Source organism: Monopterus albus, unplaced genomic scaffold (assembly GCF_001952655.1).
Source record: "Monopterus albus unplaced genomic scaffold, M_albus_1.0 scaffold40.1, whole genome shotgun sequence".
In the NCBI taxonomy this organism is placed as follows: domain Eukaryota; kingdom Metazoa; phylum Chordata; class Actinopteri; order Synbranchiformes; family Synbranchidae; genus Monopterus; species Monopterus albus.
The window spans coordinates 6,630,215-6,650,280 of NW_018127920.1; the positions used below are offsets into that span (position 1 = coordinate 6,630,215).

The 20,066-nt window shown below is 41.1% G+C and overlaps 1 long non-coding RNA gene across 2 annotated transcripts; it reads right to left on the reverse strand.

The window, feature by feature from the left end:
* Positions 1 to 10,668: 10,668 nt before the first annotated feature.
* LOC109959648 (uncharacterized) lies at positions 10,669 to 15,592 on the reverse strand. Of its 2 annotated transcripts, none has more exons than XR_002274866.1 (3): positions 15,410 to 15,592; positions 11,877 to 11,972; positions 10,669 to 10,874 (listed from the first exon to the last, which is right to left on the reverse strand). It is a non-coding gene; the product is annotated as an uncharacterized LOC109959648 (long non-coding RNA). The 2 variants fall into 2 exon arrangements; XR_002274867.1 differs by lacking the exon at positions 15,410 to 15,592 and adding an exon at positions 13,359 to 13,434.
* Between the last annotated feature and the right edge of the window lie 4,474 nt (positions 15,593 to 20,066).

Consider the following 20,066-nt stretch of genomic DNA (forward strand, 5'->3'; position numbering starts at 1 on the left):
ATAAATAAATTTTTAAAAAGCCAGTGCAAGTATCTCAGTATTGTATGTCTTCACAGTCAGTGAAGGAGCCAAGCTAACATGTAATGGTAGCTTGTTCTAGAGTCTGGGGGCTACAAATGATAAGCCATGTTCTTCAGCTTAGTTTTAGAAGAACAAATCCCCCAACCAACAGGTTGCAGGATGAATTGCAGCAACAACATACGTTGCACTACCAAGTCTCACGCACCTCTGATGTCACGGAAACAGACACAAACACAATGGCTCTCTAGCAGGCTAGCTGAAACTCTGTCATCTTGGAAACTGTCATAAATATGACACTATGATTAGCAAAACCATCATGGTTTCATTATGTTTTGCCCAAGCCCTTAGTGCCACCACCCAGCCATTCAGCCAGTTTTGCCCAGAGGCCACTGCAACAAAAAATCCTCATGCGGCCCAAGACATATTTTTCTATAGACCATAACGATAAAAGAGACATCGCTAAAACTGTTGACAGGACACCTCAAACTGCAAACAAAATCAATCTATCAATCTCTTTCTATTGCGTATTTTTAAGCCATGGAGTTCTAATCTTTGTAAAACATTTCTAAAGCCCAGAAAAGCTCTTTTTTTCCTCATGAGATCATCGCTGTGAATGAGTACAGTTTCTGCTCTGCCTTGGGAACAAGCTGGCTTGCTAAAGTAAATGGAAGCAGGGGAAAACTACTAGCAAGCAGGACTGTTGAACCTGTGCATAGTCATGGCATTCCAACTGGTTTTTCCAAAGTAATTTGTAGAAAGAAATTCTTGATAAAACAATATAGTGCTATGTTATGTATTTGCAAAACTGCTTAAAAGATTGTTTAATCTGCTTGACCTTTGTAATGGCTTGACCTGTGCAATTGAAATGCTGTGTGTGAGTATGTGTCTAAGTGCAGGGACTCAGATAAACAGGAAGCAAGCGCAGGAGTAGACTGAGATGACTAAACTGCAAGAAGAGTTGTGAGTGGGTATAAGGTCTTATTGTTTTGGCTTTATATTATCAACATTTATCAACATTATATGAAATGCTTGGCCTTCTATGTTTGGTATTATAATCTGCATTAGCAAATATATCTACATGTTTATTTTAGTATCACATGCTTTATAATTGCCTTTCAGTTAACCATTTCACTTGTCTTTAAGAATATAGGAGACTTGGAGCTGACAATAACAGAACCTATGTAGGCTGTAAGAAATAGACAGGAAACCACAAACAGGAACAAGGCCAGGTTGCATAGCAACACTGCCTGTCACAAGGGTAGATGAGACATGAGCAAGAGGTGCTGTCCCTAAAACTGTCTATGTGCTTAGGGCATAGAAAGGTCAGGATGTTGTTCTTAGAATTTCACAGATCAAAATCTGCCGGACAACAAGAGGAACACCAATGAGGGGGTAAAACCAGATCAAAAGGTACAATCAGTGTTTGGAGCATTACTTGACACCCTGCTCACAAAAATCAGTTAATTTCAGTAGCACCAGTTTACACTAACTATACATTTAAACATTTTAATTCCTTAAAGCTGCAATTTGGCTGACTGAACTTATGTGAGTGATGATTTTCAGTGTCACAGAAATACCAAGTTGTGCCTAAAATACTGTCACAGTGTACTGATAGAGGTATTTGATCAAACTCACCTGACTTTTATGAAGTTTGGTGCTTTGTACCATCATTTATCACAGTCAGTTCAACAGGTTCCAATGCATAAGTCCTCGTTAAGTACCAACTGCCATTTTTGCATTGTCCATTGGCATATGAATCAATGTTAACAACTGAGTTTAAACGAAGAGTTTGGGATTTTTCAGGTTGGTGGTAAAACAATATTGATGTATCCCTATATACTGTACATGAGAGTAGGTCTTAGTCACACACTGACCCTGATTTCTTTCAACCAGAATGTGGCAACACAGAAATACTGAGGATCAAAACTCACAACTTTTGTTCTGTGCAAAAACATTCCCCAAAGTTTGCTGAGGACAAATGTAGCTTCCCACTAAGCTAATTTGAGTTGGTCTATTTCAGTTACAGTCTATTTAAAACAAATTTCCTTCTTTTATCTTCCTGGACAGTACTTTGCTGTGCTGGGTGGAGGGATACATTATAGGAGCAGCATATATGTCCTCTCTCTCTCTCATTTTCCATACCGCGAAGTCCCGAACGGGGTCGCGTGTGTGTGGTGGGGGAGGAGTGGCTGGAGCCAATCCCAGGCGGCATCAGGCGAAAGGCGGGGTACACCCTGGACGGGTCGCCAGTCCATTGCAGGGCCGCATGTATGTTCTATTACCTGCAACTGGCTTTTTACTCACATAAACACATAATCAATAGTGCAGCCTTTTGGTTATCATTACATGACCATGTGAGGTATAACTACATATACTACCATGTGTTTTTATAAAGCTGAGTCAGTGTCACTGTTACACTCTCGGTGATCTGCTGACTGTCATTACTGTGACCTTTTTCGGAACATTATCTTACACACAGATGTCATGGGTTTGGTTGATTGCACACATTATTTGCACTTACCCTCTCATCAGCTGTTTTGAGCTCAGCCAGTGATGGCACAGTCATGCAGTTTCTCTCACAGCACCTCTCCTGCTCTAGAAATGGGTTCCATGTAAACATAATTTTCCCAGCTTTGCAAAAGGTTTATTTATTTACGTTTTGACTGCTATTAGGCACAACTTGGTCCTTTTTGGGTCTCTCAGATGAAATCTGTAGAGCTGTTTTGCCTGTTACTTCTTTCTTTCAGAACATCCTGGATTAACGCAGCCACAACTTCAATTACAGCACATAAGGTGCAGAAAAAAAACAGGAGAAAAGCTGGAGTGACTCTGTAATGTCACACACACACACATATAATCCAAACACAGGTTTTACTGATGTCCCAAAATCACAAACTGAAAGAAAATACTCAAGCTGTCAAATCTGCAAGGTATGAACTTGTTTTCATGTTAACAACTTGAGTAGTAAACACTGGCTAACAACAACAAACTCACACATGGCTACTAGAAAAGATCCCGCCACTGTAGCTCAGCATGGACATAATAACCATGGAAGAAAAATGGGAATTTGTCTTAAATAGACTGTAACTTTGAAAGATACAGACTCAAATTAGCTTAGTGGGACAGCTGTGGCTGCATTTGAGCACCAGGCAAACTTTGGAGCAAGTTTTTGAACAGAATGAAAGTGTACTTTTACCCTCATTTTATACAGCGTAGTGGCATCCCAGGTGGAACTTTCAGGGTTAGTGTGAAGAGTAGGAGAAGTGACAATGACTAAGACATGTCTGTGCAAATTCTCAGTCGTCCAGGTCATAGTAAACTGAAAAAAAAAACCTGGACTTGTTTTTTTTCTACTTTTTTTCAGCAATGACTAAGACCTATTCTCAAGTACACAGGCACACATCAATATTTTTTTAACACTGACTCAAAAATCCTGAACCTTTAAGAGGTGCTGGTAAGTAATCGACATAACTAAGCTGTTGCCCCTGCTTACAGCTTTTATGTGAAGCTAGGCTAACCATGGCCTCACTTGAGCTCCATATTTAACACAGAGGCATGAGATTGACACCATCTTCTCTCTAAATATTAAATCATTTGCCAGGATTATGTTATGATTTAGCTCCACTTCCAGGTTTGAGTGCTTTTCTTTTGGTTACCCTGCATCACCTCACCTGCCCCAGTTTTACCCCAGTACATTATCACCGTTCATTGTTTCCACCTGCTGCTCATTTTCTCCTGGACTACAGGCCATGTACACCTCCCCCTTTCCCTCAGTTATTTGCTGGTCCATTGATGAAGTTTATGTTTGAATGACACTGTTCACTCTGCTCTCCATACCTGCTTACCTGTCCTGTTTATCGGCGCTGATTCTGGACACGGCCCACACTCCTACCTTTGTCTCCCGTTCTGTGGGTTCCTTAATTCTCAGTGGCGCTGGCATGTCATCTGCCCCAATTACCTGCTGTGAGTACATAAAACACCAGCGATGCCAGTGAGGTTTTCTGTTCAGCACTATTTGCTGTTGTTCCGACTTGCCAGTGACACTGTTGCGCTCCAGTGCCTATTCACTCACCTGTGAGTATCAATACACCAAGCGACGCCAGTTGTGACTCCTGCTCACCATAATCGCTGCTGGCTTAATGAACTGCCAACAACGCAGTTACTCTCCAGCACCTGTTCACTCACCTCTCCTGGGCCTGTGACAAAACTATTCCGCTCCTGTCCTGTCTGCTCCCACTCACCTGAACGTCCAGGTCAGTAGGCAAAACCTACTCATGTTCTGCTGGTTCCACTCGCCTTCTCGCCCAGACCTCCATCTGCACCGGCCCGTATCCAGTCTTCTCCTGTTACCTGTACCTTCCTGTGCTCTGGATCTCACCAGTGGCATGCCGACCCTCCAGTGTGTTCCTGGCCCTGCAGCTCCACCCAAGTTCTCTTCTGCCTGTCTGACTCCCCTGAGTGCTCCTGGCATCACAGTCACATTTTGGTTCATTGTACCTTATTGTGTAAATGAAGACCTTCTGAGCTCTGTTCTAGCTCTGGTCTGCATTTTGGGTCCTAGTCCAGTGTAAGCATTCCTTAGCAGATTAAGGGTTAGTGTCAGGGTTTAATTTCAAGGAAGTATAGTCAAAGGTTTTTTGATAGATAAATAGCTTAAGACCAAATTGATTCTCTTTTATGTTATTAAGTGAAATTAAATAAATATTAAATTAATATTGTAACAAATTCTCTTAAGCATATGGAAAAGCAGTTGTTTCACACCAACATATAAGGAAGTAAAGCCTAATAGTTTTGTTAGAGGTATGAATTAAATTTAACATAAATATTAATCCAATAAATAGGGTTAGGAGAAGCTAATGTTTCTTCTGCACATATAAGGAAGGTAGATGGTAATGTAAAAACACATATTTTAAATTAGCAGTTTAAGGCCTAACATTTTTCTCTTCAGAAACAGCGCATTAATAGACATGCAGAGTTTAACAAAAGCCTTACCATCATGACGGTAGGTCTCTGCCTCTCCACTCCATCTGGGCGAGCTGCCGGTACTGCTGTGATTCATTGTTCAATCAGTTTGAGCACATACTGTATATACCCTAGTTGACACTCTCCCAGTTGCCAGTCAGGTCCAATTTACTGTCATTCCTGCCCTGGGCAACTCTCACTAACTTGTGTGTTCTGTGCTCCTAGCTTGCTACTTGCGTTCCTGTCTCGTTGCCCCTGTACTCCAGCTTCTTGCCAGTCTTGTTAGCCCGGCTACGCCAGCAGAGCTAAGTCCGTTTGATGATAGTCCTGTGCCAGCTCTGCTTATCAGTAGTTCCTTATCACAGAAAGAGTAAGCAGATCAGCATACACTCCTGTTGGCACCTTGTCACAACCCGGGTTGTGTCCAGACTGGTGCCAGTTTTCCACCTACCAATCTTCACTAGCCTGCTTCGCCCCACTACAGCTCTCCAGCTTCCACTGGTCTGGCTCCACTCCTGCCTCATCAACCAGCTAGCAACCAACTCAGCTCGACCTGTCAATGCCATGCAGGTGAGGTTACACTCCCTGCATTGACAACCTGCCCACTTCTGAGTTGGTTATGCCAGGCAGTTCACCTCCAGTGCTTCCATTACTTTGTCCTCACCTGCTGCTCTCCCTCACCAATCAGCATTACACCCACTCAGCCTACTCACCTCCTCAATTATACATTCGGTGGTAGCCCTGAAGATGCCCGGCGATCGTGAGCTCTCTCCCCAGGGTCCAACATCTCAAAGGCAGCAAGGTCTCAGGTTCCTGCCCCCTGATAGTCTGGGTTGATCATCTGACGAAGCAGTAGGGTTAGCAGGTAGTGAAATTAAATCCAATATATAGTGATGGTCCAACAAAATCCAATGTTGTTTGCCAGTGTCTCTCCCTGAGCTTCGATGCATTACAAATGGCCAGGGCATAAGCATCCAGTTGTCCAACAAATCCCATAACCGGTGTCTCTCCCCAGCTTCCTTCGCATCTCGCATGTGGTCACAAAATATTCAAAATAGTGAAATCAATTCCATCAGGCAGTGTAGGACTAACAAAACAGTGATGAATGTATTGGTCTTTCAGCACCCCACAGCGCTCTACATGTCAGCTGTTTGTAGGTCTCCAACCACCCTTCTGTGGTCTCATGCATTTGTCTTTCACCCCAAACAGGCACAAGTTACAAGACATCATCACTATATTATCCCATCCTGGTAATGGGGACTTGTATTGACAGTTATGTCAATAGAAACAACGTAGACAGTTGTGTTTTTTCCCCTCAGAGTGTGATGGTTGTGCAGTTTCTTGTCAGGAGGTGAGAGAGAAACACATTAGGCTCAGTTAGCAGTGTCATGATCCTGCCCCGCTGGCTTCCGGTTCTCCCTGCTTTTACTCTGAAAGTACCTCCTGCCACCAGCTCATCCACAACCCCGGTAACTTCATCTCATCATGCACATTGGTTTCACCTGCCACAAATCACCCACACCTGTTCACCACAGCATATAGCAGCTCCTCATACTGTGAGGAGCTGCCAGATTGTTCTATGCCCTATCTAGACTCTCCAGCATTTTTCCCTGAGTGCTTTCCTGGTACCAGACCCTTGTCTGCTCCAACGACCTGTGATCCAGCCTGCTTCTTCTTGTCTGACTGCCAACCTGAGATCGACACCCTGCCTGTTCAACTAACCTGTGATTCTGCCTTGCCTTCCCTGCTGCCCTGCCGGAGACTTCAACCTTGGACCGTATTAAGTACCACTCTTCTGCCTGATCCCCCAAGACTGTGTGTATTTCTGCTAAAATCACCAAAGGACATTAAAGTCCGTTCTACTGCCTCAGCTGACTGGCTCTTTAATTGGGTTCACTCTATCTTCACAGGAGCGTCACTCACCTCCCTGACAAGCAGACTCTTAGTTCTGGCAATGGAAATGTATTATAACCACACAAAATTATTATGGGAGGTATTAACAGTCTGCAAAATCAAAAAAAGCCAGGAGGACGGGACTGAGTTGGGGAAGAGGTCGGTGTGGAGGAGGTCCTTGGTGGAGGTCAGTATTGGTCACCCAGGAGAGGTACCTTGGGACTGGTGTCTGAGGTGACAGAAAAGGACAGAGGAAATGAGTTTATAATTCAGCAGCAACGTAACTCACTGTGACCCTGGAGTGAGTGAGGAACTTTCCCAGAGCTGAGGTAGGGGGCTGTAGGCTGATAGGAGAAGCCATGGGGCTGGAGCGGGTGATTCCAAGGTCGCAGGCAGTGATTGGTGAGCTTAGAGTTGCTGGAAGCCGGAAAAGAGCATGGAGGTGTGATGGGCTTCACTAGAAGAATTGACGATTTGTTGTCGATTGCTTGGAGGCTGGCATCGGTGGAGGAAAGATCGGAAATGCCGAAAACCCAGAGAGAGATTTGTATCTCTTTCTACTACAAACATCAACCCTTTTGTTTTGTCTCTTTCTCTCCTTCAGTGTATTTTGCAGCTCTCTAACTGTTTCACAGATTTTGTTTCTGCCTGATTTAGGCACTCTATACAGTTCGGCACTTATACGTCTATCATGACACATTTACTCACCTGTAACACCAGTGGGGGTGCATTTAGAGAGGGCTATTTAGAACTACATTACACAGGTCAGTAGGTGGTGGTAATGCACCTATGCATTGCTTTGCCAACCATTAAATGCAGCAAGAAGAACAGGCACTCTTTGCATTTCCACCAAACAAGTCTTTGACAAGGTATGTATGTACCAACATCACTCTGTATAACATCTGCATGGATGTGTGTGTGTTCGTGTATTGGGGGTGTGTTCAGGCAATACAGTTTAGCCTGCCTGGTTAACACCTACTGTATGTTGCAAGACTCTATAGAGCATTGTCATTATTTATGATGTGAAAAATCATTATCATTTCAGGATTTGTTCACAGTACACCACACAAGATTTCCAAATTGTTATTAGGCATTTGTGTTGTGATTCAGGGTGATATACCTCCTTCACAGTGCTCTAGATGCAGCCAGTCAATCCTGTATTTTACATATTTGACACCTTACTTTAACAGGAGTGGTACTCTTATTCTTTTTAATAGTTAATCCATGTATGCGGTGTCATACAGTATGAACAGCTGCATGGTGGTGTGTGTGCGTTTTTTCCATGGTTGAGTGGGCAAATTTTAGTTTGATACCAGTGAATTGTGGACATTCTGACATTCTAAGGATTGTGGGTAATGGGCAAGGGAATGCATTTTGTCAATGAGAAAGACAAACAAGGGTGTATGTGTGCAGATTGTGTGAGTCAACGAGACCAGATGAGGCTAGAGTGGATCTTGTATTTGACTTTGCAGGAGTATGGGTCAAATGTACTTTGACCCAAGCAGTGAAACCCATGTCCACCATACACCAACATGTTTGGTGTGTGTGTGTGTGTGTGTGTGTGTGTGTGATAATTGCTGTGGGACACAGCCGACCAGAAAACACACATATTGATCAGGACGTTAGGTGAGAGTGGTTCCTTTCATCCAGCGGCCATCAGCTCAGATTGCTGGGACATCATTGTTTTGCACTTAGCTAATTGCCTTAGTGAGAAGCTAAGCTCTCGCCAGCTTTACTACTGTCTGCTCTTTATTGATATTTGCTCATGGTGTTTGGACAGAGGAGTATATATACAGTCAGGTCCATAGAATTGTGTCAATGTCCCAATATTTAACATTTTTGGCTCTATACACCACCACAATGGATTTGAAATGAAACGAACAAGATGTGCTTTAACTGCAGACTGTCAGCTTTAATTTGAGGGTATTTACATCCAAATCAGGTGAACGGTGTAGGAATTACAACAGTTAAGGGACCAAAAGTAATGGGACAGTTGGCTTCTCAGCTGTTCCATGGCCAGGTGTGTGTTATTCCCTCATCCCAATTATAATAAGCAGATAAAAGGCCCAGAGTTCATTTCAAGTGTGCTATTTGCATTTGGAATCTGTTGCTGTCAACTCTCAAGATGAGATCCAAAGAGCTGTCACTATCAGTGAAGCAAGCCATCATTAGGCTGAAAAAACAAAACAAACCCATCAGAGAGATAGCAAAAACATTAGGCGTGGCCAAAACAACTGTTTGGAACATTCTTAAAAAGAAGGAACGCACCGGTGAGCTCAGCAACACCAAAAGACCCGGAAGACCACGGAAAACAACTGTGGTGGATGACCGAAGAATTCTTTCCCTGGTGAAGAAAACACCCTTCACAACAGTTGGCCAGATCAAGAACACTCTCCAGGAGGTAGGTGTATGTGTGTCAAAGTCAACAATCAAGAGAAGACTTCACCAGAGTGAATACAGAGGGTTCACCGCAAGATGTAAACCATTGGTGAGCCCCAAAAACAGGAAGGCCAGATTAGAGTTTGCCAAACGACATCTAAAAAAGCCTTCACAGTTCTGGAACAACATCCTATGGACAGATGAGACCAAGATCAACTTGTACCAGAGTGATGGGAAGAGAAGAGTATGGAGAAGGAAAGGAACTGCTCATGATCCTAAGCATACCACATCATCAGTGAAGCATGGTGGTGGTAGTGTCATGGCGTGGGCATGTATGGCTGGCAATGGGACTGGGTCTCTTGTATTTATTGATGATGTGACTGCTGACAAAAGCAGCAGGATGAATTCTGAAGTGTTTCGGGCAATATTATCTGCTCATATTCAGCCAAATGCTTCAGAACTCATTGGACGGCGCTTCACAGTGCAGATGGACAATGACCCAAAGCATACTGCAAAAGCAACCAAAGAGTTTTTTAAGGGAAAGAAGTGGAATGTTATGCAATGGCCAAGTCAATCACCTGACCTGAATCCGATTGAGCAAGCACTTTGTCGCAACGCACATCCAGAGAATGGCTGAAATGTGGGGACGAGAGGAAACAACTCAATGTTGAGACTGTCGCATCTAGGTCTCATGCAAGTGCTGACAGAATCAAGGTGAGTTAGATTAAATATAATTATTGGTAGCAGAGTGAATAGTAGAATTAAAATAGGCTCAAACAATATCTTTTAAAGGGTAGGCTACTGTGGAGTGGAGGATTGTTTTTCACCAACTGTAAATGCATGTCATCCTGACACTATGTCTTTATTATTATTTTTTTTTTACGTTTTCCCAAGATTGGGTGTGTTGTAAAATAAATGTAAATGCACAGCCATGGTCAAAGATATTGGCACCCCTGCATTTCTGTCAGATAATGCACCGCTTCTCACAGAATACTGTTGCAATTACAAATTTGTAGGTATTTTCATGTTTATTTCTCAGACAGTTCTTCCCATATTTATGCTTAAAATGTTGTCAGAGCTTCAGATTATTTAGGATACTTTATGGTGTAATATATTAACACTAATAAAGTTTTACTGTCAAACAGAGAAATATAATATTTACAGACTCCCAGCAAATTCAATTTTACATGTGCCTAGCCAGAATGTTGGATGAACCTTTTTTAAATTCTTCTACGTGCAAGATATTAAGGTTTTCATATCACCTGGTTAACATAGTACAGCAGCTACATAAAATATTTCTCCACAGGACCCTTACTAATAAACTTACTACTACTTTTAAAAATGACAAAAAAAATCCTTAAAAATAAAGCACTTTATTTAAAGAAAATACAATGGAAATATAAACTGGAGGTGTAGGCTATAGTTTTTAAAAAGTAGCTAATCCATCACTTTTATGATAGATTAGGGATGAAGGGTTTCTTGTTCACTGAAGCTGCGTCGGCTGCTGGAGGAGCTGTCCTGACGTGTCTACCTGTGGACACCCCAAGACCTTCCTGGACACTTCAGACCGCCACTTGACTGGAGCACAACACTTCCTCCCTCTTCCAGTGCTGATGAAGCTAGATGTGATAAGAATTTTGTGGTGTCATTTGGAAAGTGGTTGTTAAATTTCGTATCTGTAGTACTTGTATCTTTTTTCATGTGCATTATTGTGAGCAATGAAATTACTTTTCCAAAACTTTAGCAACATTGTGTGCATCTACAACCCCAAATCATGAAAAGTTGAGGCGGTATGTAAAATCAAAATTAAAACTGAAAATAGTGATGTGTAAATCATCTGTGTCCTGTGTTACATTGAAAACAATACAGCAGCACATTATCTGATGTGATACCTCATCAATTATATTCTTTGTTCAAAATAAACACTCACTTCAATTTTAATGCTGCGACACATTACAAACAAAGTGGGGACAGTAGAGTATTTACCATGATGTGATGCTGCCGTTTCTTTTCACAACACTTAGTTTAACAGCAACAAAGTTTAGGGACTGAGGACACCAAGTGATTCAATGTGCCCGGTGTCATTTTGTCCCATTCTTCCTGCAAACAAGTCTTAAGGTGTGCAACAGTACTGGGTCTTCTTTGATGTAATTTGTGCTTCGAAAAGCTTCCTTCCTATCTTTCTTTGAGGAACATTGTTTTTAAACATTTCAGTAAGTTTATCACACATATGTTGTCAAACTGGTGGTCCTCGGCCCATATTTGCTACTAAAGGGTTCGGCCTTTCCTGGATGCCACGTTTGTACCAGATCATGATGCAGTCACCTGTTGACATTACCTGTTTCAAATGGAATCATCATTTCACTGTTTTACCTCATTACTGGCCCTGAAATGCGACCGTCCAACTTTATTTGGAATGTGTTGCATCAGAATTGAAGTGAGTGTTTATTTTGAACAAAGAATAAAACTAATGAGGTATCACATCAAACAATGTGCGGCTGTATTGTTTTCAATGTAACACAGGACACAGGTGATTTACACATCACTATTTTCAGTTTTAATTTTACCAACCATCCCAACTTTTTCTGATTTGCAGTTGTATAATAGTAACAAATCTTTACCTCTGACATGTCCATTCTGTGCGTCCATGGACAGCAGTGAACACATGGATGCAGCAGCTGGAGGGTCATTCCTGCAGTGGGTCCAGGAGTGATGTACTGTTAGAAGGAAGAATTACAAACTTCAATTTGACAAGCTGTAGCCCCTTGAAAACAAAAAAGTCTTAGTGAGAACAGTGTATACAGACTTTCTACAGCTCATCAGTGCAGCAGAGTGTAATGGTGATGTAGAAAATGTGGGACACCTACAGCTTTTGATTCACATGAAACCTATCAATGGTTCTTTGAGCTAAAATGTTTGATATCAATGCCTCAATTTGCCAACAATGTCAAGAGTAAAAGTGCTTCTGTCACACCACGTGTCACACCTAGGCAGTGTTGCTCTATAGAGAAACATACTGTTTACGCAAAATTTAGTGCTGTTACAACAGTGATAGATAAACAAGCAAAGTTACCCTGATCCAACCCATTACTCACAGGAAATTTGTCTAATAAATTATTATATTCTGACTGTTCATCAATATTACTAGCCTGAGTTAATACAAGCTACTTTTAGCCACATTAGCTGTGCAGTATTACTTTGCAGCTAAATTCATATGAAAGAAAGTCAATTTTGGCTTTTCCCGTTTAGGGGTCGCCACAGCAAATCGTCACACTGACGACTTGCATGTTGACATTTAGCACGTGTTTTACGCTGGATGCCCTTCCTGATGCAACCCTGATTCAACCCCGGGGCGCAGCGGCAAGAGTGCTGCGCCTTAACCACTAGCCTATCAGGGACGGCTAAATTCATATACAAGCAGTAAAATAACTTTAAAATAGCAACACTTGCTGCATCAGGATTTGAGGTCCATGGGAAAAGCATAGATGGACCCGTACTCTGTTACGATAAATGTATTGTGACAGTCCCTTACCTGCCTAGTTGCCTGCTCGTGGCTGTTTACTGTGTTCTTGTTACCGGAGTATTTTTGTCTATATTCTGAGGTTAGGATCAGTATAGATTACAGACAACAATTTGCACATTCACTGTGAGTTTTACTGGAGCTTATTCTCTGGTTAGGCTGGAGAATGGGTTCACTTTGAAATTTGTTTTGGGGGAAACTAGGGATTTGTATGAATTGTGCATCTGCATGTCTGCATGTTTTGAAGCTGTTACGTAACTGTGGTTTGTATAATCACTGGTTTTCTCCATTAGTTAAGCTTATTTTTCAGTTATGGTGAGTGTAAAAGATTCACCTCCAACCCAAAAGAGAGGGTTTTGGATCAGTACAATAGAGAACAGTTAAGAATCACTGATTATTTTGAAGGTGATTCTGAAGTTTTTTAAAACTGGCATGTCTTCTGATGTTTGTATGTCGCAACTTGGTAAGTCACCTGTTTCAGGTGTGGCTACACCTGTTCGGGCTGCATGTGCTCACATAATTTTGTCTAGTGTGCTAGTGGAAACGAAGACATGTAATCAGACAGATCTATCAAGTTACTTACCTTTTGTGTCAGAGGGTTTTGTTTCACTAGTTGGCAATGCTGGAAAAGTGCCAGTAAAAATCCTAAGGGATACAGGTGAAACACTCGTTCGTTTTGTCTGGCGCATCTGCTTTGCCATTTTCTGATGACAACAATACTGGGGGTTCTGTTTTAATATGTGGTGTGGGTATTCGAGTGTTGCCAGTTCCATTGCATAAGTTGAGGCTGGACTGTGACCTGGTGAGAGCTGAGGTGCGGATGAGTGCATGTCCTGCACTGCCAGTTGCTGGTATAGCGGTTATTCTGAGCCGCCCAACCATCCTATTTGTGCTCTGGCAGCAGACAGCTAATTTTAGGCATAAACCTAACCTTTCTATAAGCTTTGACAATTACTTCTAGAGTTTCTATAGCTAATTATTCTTTTCAAGCTAAAAGATAGTCTATTAGTTAACTGATTATAGCCTATTATGTATAGTTCACCGGCCATAATATCACATTTTACTCTGCTTTCCCTGCAGGTATCACTATTCCATCTCATTATCTTCAGTTTACATACTACTGGGTAGCTTTTGAATTTTCCACTGGGGATCAGTAAAGTCTTAGGACTGTATTTTGTTTTATTTCTCTGATACCGAAAAGTAGTCTAACAAACTGTATCAAATATATGAAGTGCAGTGAAAAGTACATATTTGTCTCTGTAATGTGAAGTTGTGAAGGTAGGTTTTAAGCTTGCATTTAAAAACATCAATACCATGATGATCTTTGAGTAGCCTAAATATTGTACTGCACATAAAACAGACTATTAATTAATCTGGTCTGAGACAATACTTTCAATGTGTTTGATTTCTTCTCTACATCTGCATACCATGCCTGGTGGCAGAAAAGAGAAGTACATGTTGGATTTTCTGAGGCTGGTGGCGAGTTTTAAAGAAATGCTGCATCTCTATTAACACATACGGGAAGTGTCGAGGGAGAGTGTGCCTATACAGAATGTGAGACCAGCATCAGCGCAGCAAGTTTGAACAACTTTGAATATGTTGTACTGATCCTGATGCACTAAATGGTGCCAGCAGCAGCAGTACATACAGCTACAGTAAGCTTTGAGGGCAAAACATGTGTTTACTGCTGCACTGTTTCAAGCTAAACTTTGTCACACAGTACTCAGATGTGTTTTTAACACTATTTGTTGTTGAAATGCTATTTAGCTGGTAGTTTGGTTGGCATCATATAAAAGGCGAGTAGACAGGAGAATGTGAAAGCCTTTGTTAGTGTCAGACTTTTGCACGCAACATATAGCTATTTAGATATATACCAGCATAAACTCGATTTGTATCAAATGTTCTAAATATTCTAGAATATACACTGATTCGTTCACTTTGGAACAGCACTATACTGAGGTGAAAAAGTATGACACTTAAGTGTCAGCACTGTAACTGGACTGAGGCTATTTGAAACTTTTCAGATCTGCATGAGATACATATTACTGAAGTGATCTGTAAATTTGCACATACTCACAGAATACTGCTCTGTTATTCATTTGCACACTGTACATATGCAAATACTGTATATTTAACTTGTACTATATACATCCATTGAACTGTTCACTCATGGAACTTATCTTCTTATTTTGCACTATTTCATTCTATTTCATCCCATTGCACTAGTGTTTTATAAGATTACTGTACATAATCCATTACTTGTAAATTTATAACTGTTCTGTTCATGTTTTGTTTACACTGGTGGTGTTCGCTTCATGGGTGTCCTGAACCCACATCATCTTTTGGCTTTGTAACTCAACATAATCAAAGAATTCTAATCTAAAACAATGTCTGTGCACTGCACTATAATGACTCAGTCGTTAAGGGACATTGTTGGCCTTCAAAGGACTGAAACACCACCGAGGGGATAAATATCTCCAGCTCAACACCAGTCAGTCAGAAATGATGAAGCCTCTTGGATGAGAGGTGAAACGTCTTTGACCTAGAAATCTAGTCCAGTTAATTTTTTCAACAATCTAAAACAATGCAATAATCAACTCTAATAATCAACAGATGTTTACATTTGCCCTTTACCTTTGTTAGATTACATTTTATCATGTCTTGCACTTGATGCATGTACATTGTGTTTTTCTGTCCTTTTTGGGTCCACACACTCCACAGCGCTTCTGTTGCCTGGTGCTGGCCACAACCTAGAATAATGAAAAGATAAGAAATTATACTTAGCACCTAGTTTCTCTCTCTCCCAAAGCAGGAGTGTCTCACATTCAGTATACTGCAACAGCATCACACTTTTACCTCAGGCTCTACAGATGGTCGCTGCACAGAAGGTGTAAAAGGTAAAGGGCAAATGTAAACATCTGTTGATTATTAGAGTTGATTATTGCATTGTTTTAGATTAAAATTCTTTGATTATGTTGAGTTATAAAGCCAAAAGATGATGATCACTGCAGACCCCTCACACCCTGGACACAATTTGTTTGAACTCCTCCCCTCTGGACAGCGTTACAGGTTCCTCTGCGCCAAGACAACTGCCAAGACAGTTTCTTCCCCCGGCTGTCACTCTGATGAACACTTAACTCATGACAGTATGACTGGACAATAACCCTCAGTGCAACACCTGTAAATATACATTGTACAGATTATACAGATCCATACAGGTCTCTCTTTTTAAGTACTCTATCTTTATTCCTATTAATCTTGTTCACAATGAGCATTCCTTTGTCTGACTGCATTGTGTACTGCCTGTTTATACTGCTTATTTAGCATTGTTTGTTGCTTGTTAAGGTCTTTGCAGTACCTGTGGTTCTCGGAAAAATTAGACGACTGGTCTGTTTAACTTTCAACAGTGTACAGAGGCAACATTTTGCCCCAAAGAAGCATCTAATACAATATCACACACCCCTAAAGTGGATCATACCAGTTCGTTTTAGCATGAGCCGCCTCCTGCCAGCAGCATACAGAACCTATGGTATGTGCAGACTGTGCAGCGGTCTGGCTGACTTCATCTGCTGTCTTTCGTAGCTGTAACATGCCTGGTTGCAGAGGATTTTATTGTGTGTGAATTTGACAGCAGTCTTGACTTTTTTGTATTTGCTAATGTTTCTTAGTCATCATGTTGCCCAGCACTTCTGTTGTTTTAAAATGCTTTATAAATAAATCTGATTGGTTGCTTGCTCAAAGAGAAAATTAGTCCCCAAGTTTATCTACGTATCTTACATGACAATTCAGGGTGACTTCCACTGGCTGGATAATGCAGCAGGACAATGATCACTAAACAAAGAAGTAAGTCTACTAATCAAACAAAGACAATCCACCCTTTGGCGCTAAAGAAAACTGTTTCTTTACATACATGTTTATTTCTTAAACATTCCTTGATTTTCACTCTGTATTTGTTTTCTTGCTTTTCTCCACTGTTTCCAGCTCTATGTTCACAGCCTCGCAGCTCTTGAGGAAGTGTCTGAGATGAAGCCTGTGGGCTGTGACCTAGAATTTTAATCAAGAGGAAAAGCGTATCTGCAGCAATCAATACTGTTTTGTTACCATGCTTTTTGTTCTTTGTGACAGCACACTGGCAGTCTCAGCCAACCGTCTTTACATACATGTGGGTTCTATGGGCTGAGAACAAAGACGACACTCGGTGCGATTAATAGAACAGGGCTATGTGGGAGTGATGCCTGGAGCAGTATATAACAATTGCCTGACATGGTGCTACAGTTTACAGGTTTATGGTCAAAAGCATTTGGATTGTTGACCGACATGCAAATAAAGAATACTGCAATCCTTATTGAGATGGAACTTAAACAATCCCTGGGGAGAAATTACATGCATCACCGCAGCATTAAGGATTCAAAAGGATGAATCAGAGAAGCGGCAAACCTGTAAAAACATGAGTAAAAGACAACAGGTCATTTGAGCATTCCATTTAATTATATTAAATATACCCTGTGACAATAGTATGAATTTTAACTCATATTGCATCTGTTTAAAAAACAACAGACATACAGACTGGTGAAAAATGAAAGGAAAACCAAACATAAAGTGTTTTAGTAAGGTGCTGGGCCACCATGTGCAACCAGAACAGCTGCAGTGCACCTTGGCATCGACTCTCCACAGCTCTGAACTCTATTGGATGAACACCATTCTGCCAAAAAGATATTCCCTTGCGTGGTGTTTTGATGATCGCGGGTTGACATGTCGCTCCAACATCTCTCATAGGTGTTCACCTGCATTGGGATCTGGCGACTGTGAAGGTCCTAGCATATGAGTCACATCATTTTAATACTCAGACCATTTAATGATCCTTTGTGCCCTGTGGTGGGGGCATTGTCTTCCAGGAATAGACCGCTCCCATCAGGATAGAAATGTTTCATACACACAATCATTCAGAACAACTCTGTATTGATTTGCTGTGACCCTTGCTCTAAAAGAGACAAGTGGACCTAAACAGTGCCAGTGTCTGCATTCATTATGTTTTTGTACTCATTCATTTGGGAGTTTGTTTTCATGTGTGTCTCCTGTGTGTGTGCGAATAGTAACAAAATGAGTGTGCAGATCTGCAGAAATTCATGCCGTGCAAAACTGCAATGCATCTATATAATTAGTCAAATCAACAGAGAACAGCAGCTGTGTGATGTTCTAGACACATCTACATGATCACATAGCAATTGCACAGACAGAATATGTACTGACTGTAATGATGGACATTACTTACTCCTCCTGTTTCACAAAGCTGCAGGAAGATAAAAGCCGTATGTTCAGAAAAATGTCACTGTCTCTATATTACAGTCACATGCAACATTTAGTAGCCTGGTCTAGTTTCACAGTGGCAAACTGGTTGAAATGGCTGATAATGCTCCTAATGCTGACAGAAAATGATCAAATGGATCTGAGATGTTTTCAGGTTCAGTAGGGTCTGCACTGCTGTGTACCATTTTCAAGAACAATCTGATTCAGATGATGACAGAGGTTCTCACTTTCTCCTGCCTAATGGGCTTTTGTATACTATTTCCCAAGTGGCTACCAGTGAAGCAGAATGAAGAATGACAAACTTAAACAGCATTAGAAAATGGATAACACTTTTTAATACACCCTTTGTTTTACAGTGCAGTTTCATCATATGAGTTAGGTATCAATAGAATGCGTACTGCTTCTTACTATATTTACAAAAGTACTCTAAAATGGCAGTGTTAAAGCCGTCCCTGGTAGGCTAGTGGTTAAGTCACAGTGCTCTCGCCACTGCAGCTCGGGTTCGAATCAGGGTTGTGTCAGGAAGGGCATCCGGCGTAAAACATGTGCCAAATGTCAACATACGAGTTGTCAGTGGGACGATTCGCTGTGGGGACTCCTAAACAGAAAAAGCTGAAAGTGACGTTTTTTCCTACTCTAAAATGCCAATGTTACTCCCTTGTTCCATATGTTTTTTTCCACTGTACCTACATTTAAGAACTGATAGAAACCAGTAAATATTTTATAGGTAAACTATTTATACACCAAATTTACATGGTAAAACATACAATTATTGTAAAGACTATAAAGTGTGGTATTTTCTACTATTAAATCAGTCTATAACAGCCAGATGCCCCTGGCAATATGGCGGCCAATGAGACACATCTGAGAAGCCCTGACATGGCATCTAGTGTGTGTGTGTGGCCTTGTTTTTCAATACTTGCATAGCCTAAAATCCATGAGTTACTATCTTTGTCGGGAATGGATGTCACTTGTGCGGATCGTAGTTTGTCAGATTTTATGAAAATAATGGGGTGTAAGGTTAGAGCAAGTGTAGGCTTTGGTTATGTTAGGGTTAAGGTTAGGCAAGTAGAAGTTCTGGTTAAAATTAGGGCAAGTCTCCTTGAAAGGAATGCAAGTCTAAGTAGGGACCTGGTAAGTGCCAAAAACAAGGATGTTGATGATGATGATGATGATGATGACACTTTATTACAGACTCAAGGTCCAGGTTCAAAAGAAATAAAAGCAATAAAAGAACAGTTTAAAAATGAAACAATAAAAACAGAAAATACATAAAAACGAGAGCACAAAAACACCCATAAAACTACTGCCCCTTTAAAAGACAGGTATACCAGTGTTTCCAGAGAGCAGAAGTAAAACGCATGTCACTGTGTGCAAGATTAGTCAACAATAAAATGATATGATTTTTTGAACTATTCAAGCGACAAATAAATTTAAACATCAGGTTTCTTAAAACAGCGGAAAATGTACTAACTCGAGATGACACGAACAATTCGCTAGCACTCGTCCATCTAGGCTTTCTCAATAATATCCTTAGGGCGTCATTGTAAGCTACTGACAGTTTCCGAAGACTGCCCTTTTTATAATTACACCACAGATGGGCAGTGTACAAGGAAGTACAATACACTTTAAATAAAGGCAGTTTTACTCCCACGGAGCATGCACCAAATTTCTGTGCCAGTATATTAGCTTGTACATATAACATGCGGCACTGCCGATATATATCCCCGTCATCAGACAAACAATCATTAATGACATGACCCAAATACTTAACTTCACTGCACACAGTTAAAATATTATCAGATAACTTAAAAGAAGGAAATACAAGGGACCTGTCCTCGTTTGTACGGCATATCATAATGACACTTTTGACAGCATTATACTTGACATCGTGACATTCCCCAAACATTGAGCACACGTTCAAGAGCTGCTGAAGACCTGCTGAGCTGGGACTAAAAATCACAAGGTCGTCTGCATACATTAA